The sequence below is a fragment of the Pteropus vampyrus genome, unplaced genomic scaffold (assembly GCF_000151845.1).
Source record: "Pteropus vampyrus isolate Shadow unplaced genomic scaffold, Pvam_2.0 Scaffold118, whole genome shotgun sequence".
NCBI classification, from domain to species: domain Eukaryota; kingdom Metazoa; phylum Chordata; class Mammalia; order Chiroptera; family Pteropodidae; genus Pteropus; species Pteropus vampyrus.
The window spans coordinates 457,441-461,969 of record NW_011888899.1 but is presented as its reverse complement, the minus strand read 5'-3'; the positions used below and the strand labels follow the sequence as shown (position 1 = coordinate 461,969).

The window sequence follows — 4,529 nt, the reverse complement described above, 5'->3', positions numbered from 1 at the left end:
CCCTGTGCTGGACACATCCTGGAGACCCTCACTATGGGTCGGATCCCTCCGGGTCACAGAGGAAGGAGCTGGGCAATTAATCCAGGCTCGTGTTTCTGGCGAGGGGCAGAGTGGGAATGACGCCAGGCGCTCCGGCTGCAGAGCCTGCGCATTTCCGTGGGACCCACAGGGGCCCCCAAGGGCCACGGGGCAGGGCGGGGGGGACCGGTGTTGGCGGGAAGAAGGCAGCTAGGATTGAATGGAAGGGGAACTAGAAGGCTTTTGCTGGGGCCTCAAGGCACTGGGTGGAAGACCCCCAACCCCCAAAGAGGGGCTGAGATCAGTCAGGGAAACTGAGGCCGTAGGGGCCCAGCCCGAAGGGAGAGGGACTCGTGCCCGCTGCCACGGCTCCGCCCACTCGTCTCTCCGCCCCCACAGCTGCGAGGTGCGCCCGGGGCCCGAGTTCCTCACCCGCTCCTACACCTTCTTCCCCAACCGCCTCTTCCGAGCCTACCAGTTCTACTACAGAGACGCCCTGTGCCGCGAGCCGGCCCACTCCCTGCTCATCAAGGGCAAGGTGCGCCTGCGCAGGGCCTCCTGGGTCACCCGAGGCGCCACCGAGGCCGACTACCACCTGCACAAGGTGGGCGTCGTCTTCCACAGCCGCCGCGCCCTGCTCGATGTCGCCGGACGCCTCAACCGGACCCGGGCCGGCCAGGACTGCGCCCAGCGACTGCCCCCCACCCGGGCCTGGCTGCCCGGGGCGCTGTATGAGCTGCTGAGCGCGCGGGCCCAGTGGGACTGCACGGCCGCCCTGGGCTTCACCATGCACGAGCTCAGCCTGGTCCGTGTGCAGCGCCACCTGCAGCCGCAGCCGCCCGCCGGCGCCCGGCTGGTTAAGGAGCTGTACCTGGGGGACATCCACACGGAGCAGGCAGAGAGGCCGCACTACCGGCCCACTGGCTACCAGCGCCCACTGCAGAGTGCCCTGGTGAGTACGGGGCCCCAGGAGGGCGAGCTGAGTCCCCGCAGGGCAGGACCTATGTGATCTGCTGGCCGCAGGACATTTGCGCATGCTGTGCCCTCTGCTTGAGCCATCTTTTCCTGGGTCTTTACAGGGCTGGCTTCAGGTCTGACCCCCCTGACATCTTCCCCGTGGGCCCCTCAAGGTCCCTGGCAGCCCCTGCTGGGCATGTGGACCTGCGGGCAGAGCAGGGCTGCTCAGATGCTGACTGTTCTCAAGATGCCATCACCTGGCATCTTGTTAGAATGCAGAGTCAGGTTTCGTGGGTCTGTGGTGGGGCCTGGGGTTCTGCATTTCTGACGGGATCCCAGGTGGTCCTTGGACCACCCTCTGGGCAGGAGGCTGCAGGCAAAAGACTGCTGTCCTCTCTTTGAGATGCACTCCCTGGATGTCAAAGTGAATCTCACTTAATTTTAAATGAAACCATCATAAGCTTTCCGTCCCGATTTGAGGTAAATCCAGTAGCCTCTCCTTGCCGGATGAGTGCACAACCTGGCCAGCATGGGGCAGGGCCTCGTGACCTCTCCTGTGCAGCTGGTAAAGGCTCAGGACCCACCCCCCTTAGAAAAATGCTGATAAAAGTGTCAAATAAAATACACCGGATTTAAACAATTTAAACAATGCTATTAAAATAGTTACCCACGTCTTAAAGCAGAATTTGTAACAGGAACACTATGCATGTGAATTCTTTGTCCACCCTTAATTTCAAAATAGCAATGAATGTAAACAAAGTTTCCTGCTTCTGCAACACTGTTAACGTGAGACGGGCAACACAGGGGCTTATTGTCTGCGTTCACAATGAGAAGAAACTGTTAACTTTTATTAGTTAGAGATTAGTAAAAGGAAGTCAAGATTAGGACTCTAGGTTAAGAATGTCTGAACTTGGCACCAAAGGAAGACTGTTTGAGAGGAAAATGAATTGATGGAAGGGGCGGAGGGAGGGATGAGTTCAGGCGTCCCTATCAAGTGCTCTTTGAGCCCTCAGGCGACTGTCACATCATTCAGCATGTATTGAGCACCTACTGTGTACTAGACACTCGAGGAACTGAACCAGAAGGGGCAACCTTTCACCCTTAGGAGCAGCCTCTTGTCAAAGCCCTCTGAGGCAGGGGACAGGGGATGAGCCCTCCCACCCCACCCAACGCAGGAGCTGGGGAGCAGAGAAGAAGCACAAGTTCTCACAATCACAAAATCAGCCCGCATTCTTTTTGTGACCTGGAAAGTATTCCCTTTTTAGCAGCCAATGTTCTACGCTGTCTGATGCTCCTGCTTAGGGATGAGAAAGTGCTGGCAGCGGGGGGGGGGTGGGGGGGGGGGGGGGGGGGGGGGGGGGGGGGGGGGGGGGGGGTATCGCCAGAGCCACCACCTCTTTCGGAGGGAACGCTACTCTGAATGCAGAGAGGACGGACCCCTTGGCACAGAGGATGTCTTGTCTCCCCAGGCTCTGGGCCGCAAACTGCCCTGCCGGCCAGTGGGGCCATAGCACCTGCAAGGTGACTGAGAAGCAGAACACACAGGAGAGTATGCACAGACGAGCAGTGCCAGATGTCAAATTAAAGTCCCCTCCCCGGGCGGGGGTGGGGGGGCGGGCGGGGAAGAAGACGACCTCGAAGAAGGAAACGCTGCAGATAATCCCCCAAGTAACAAATTAGCCATTCCTTACGCTCTCCGGGGCCCAAGCCTTGCCCACGACCCAAACCACATGGTAAACATGAACATTTTTAAAAGTTAATTTAAAACCAGTTTGATCCCCCAAATTCATTGCCTGGATATAGAATCCTAATCAATCAGCCAGCACTCGACCGAAATCATCTACGCCTGGTGTCACCTCTGGGGGTTAATCAGAAACTGTTATGTGTTGTTTGAGAAATAACTTTATGTAACAGGCTTAAACCAGTTAAGAGTTTGGCTCCTGCACAAGCATGAATTCTGCTGGCCGGAGGCCTTGTTTATAACACATGCAAGTCTGGACCTCTGCAGAATAACTGACGCCTGGAAAATTTTGATGGAGACGGGTCCCTTCTTTCATTCCCTTCAAAAGCATCAGAGAAGGAAACGCCTTCCTCCTCTCTTTTGTCACCTGAAAAGCTTGCTCGTTCTCACTGTGTTTCTGCTAGGCAGAAAACCACTTGGCCCAAATTACCAACTAGCGTCCCCAATGTCCTGTCTCTGAAAAGTATCTCTCGTTTTAGAGGTGAGGGCAGCCCTGGGATTATTTTGATGTAATGCATTATGTCCTGTCAATACACATTAGTGTAACAGTCGGAATGCAGGTTAAAATGCCTAAGTTATCAGCCAGAATTCCAATTGTGGGCACTCCAGCTAGCTACCCTGCAGGCTCGCAGCTTCGCATCACAAACATTCTGCCACCATTTACTAGTATTTCAAAGTGGCTTCGAGTCATGCGGGTCAAAATCTCCTAACACTAAAATAATAGACTTTTCTGTATTGTGGAAATCAAGGCAAATTTAGGTTCGTCAGAGAACTAAATAATAAGTGCTTATAAATGTGGCAATCCAAAAGAGAAAAAAAAAATTTTCTCAGTCATCCAATATTTTCTGTCTAAGGCGGAACTCCCAAATGTCACTTTTTGGCATGAAAGTCACCCAGGAGCAATCTGTGAAAATCTTTTGCTTTTTGCAAGGAAAAAAAAAAAAAAAAAAAAGCTGATTTCCCAGCTGGGTCCCCGAGATGCCCCTTTCCCAAGCCCGTCCTGCGTGTGCCGGGTCCCAAGCTTCCTTCTGGAATGACAAACACAGAGGATGTTTGCTAGTCCCATCAGCCTTGCTCTGACGAGTAGCTATTTCAAGGACATTCACCTTTCAGAATGATGCTCTGGACTAAATTCTGGGCAGCAGCTCCCTTGGGAGGGAAAATAATGCCAAGAAGATGTCTGTATCTAGTTCCTTTTTGGCCTCTCCTGAGCTTTCTCACTCCAAAGTGCAGGCTGACGACCCCCACACCATTTGGTTTAGCATCTGTTTCCTGTTGACGTGTTTTACTGTAAACCCAGCTCGTGAGACTTGGTAAGACAGAGACGACTGTAAATAAGGCCAAAGAGACAGGAACAACCTCACAGCTTGGGCCAACGAGGGCTACGGCCGCACCCGAGAACTCGAGAACTCGATGGCCGGTCCTCCCTATTGTATGTAAATAACACCTAACACCGGAATGGACATCTTTGTGCTGTATCTCTGTGCAACATCTCGGCCATCCCCTTAGCACAGACTCTAAGAAACAGGGTCCCAAGGGTGTGAGTATTTCCATGGCTCTTCATCCTTGTCGCCACCCTCACCTTTTAAGGGAGTCAAAGGAATGATGCTCACTTTGCAAGGGGAAGTTTCTGAAGATGAAAAGCCTCTCCTGCCCGTAGGGGAGACTGCCGACTGCTGTGAGTGGAGCGAGGCTTCCTGCACGGAAGCGGGGAGGGGGTCAGGCAGGCAGGTCCGGCTCCTCTCTGCCACCTCAGGCCGCCTGGGCCCCCGAGTTTCTGCTTCTTCAAGTCTGACATGTAACAGTTACAGGA

The 4,529-nt window shown here is 54.1% G+C and overlaps 1 pseudogene; it reads left to right on the top strand.

The window, feature by feature from the left end:
- The first annotated feature begins 238 nt into the window (after positions 1–238).
- Positions 239–1,027, top strand: LOC105296090 (annotated as a pseudogene).
- The last annotated feature ends 3,502 nt before the right edge of the window (positions 1,028–4,529 follow it).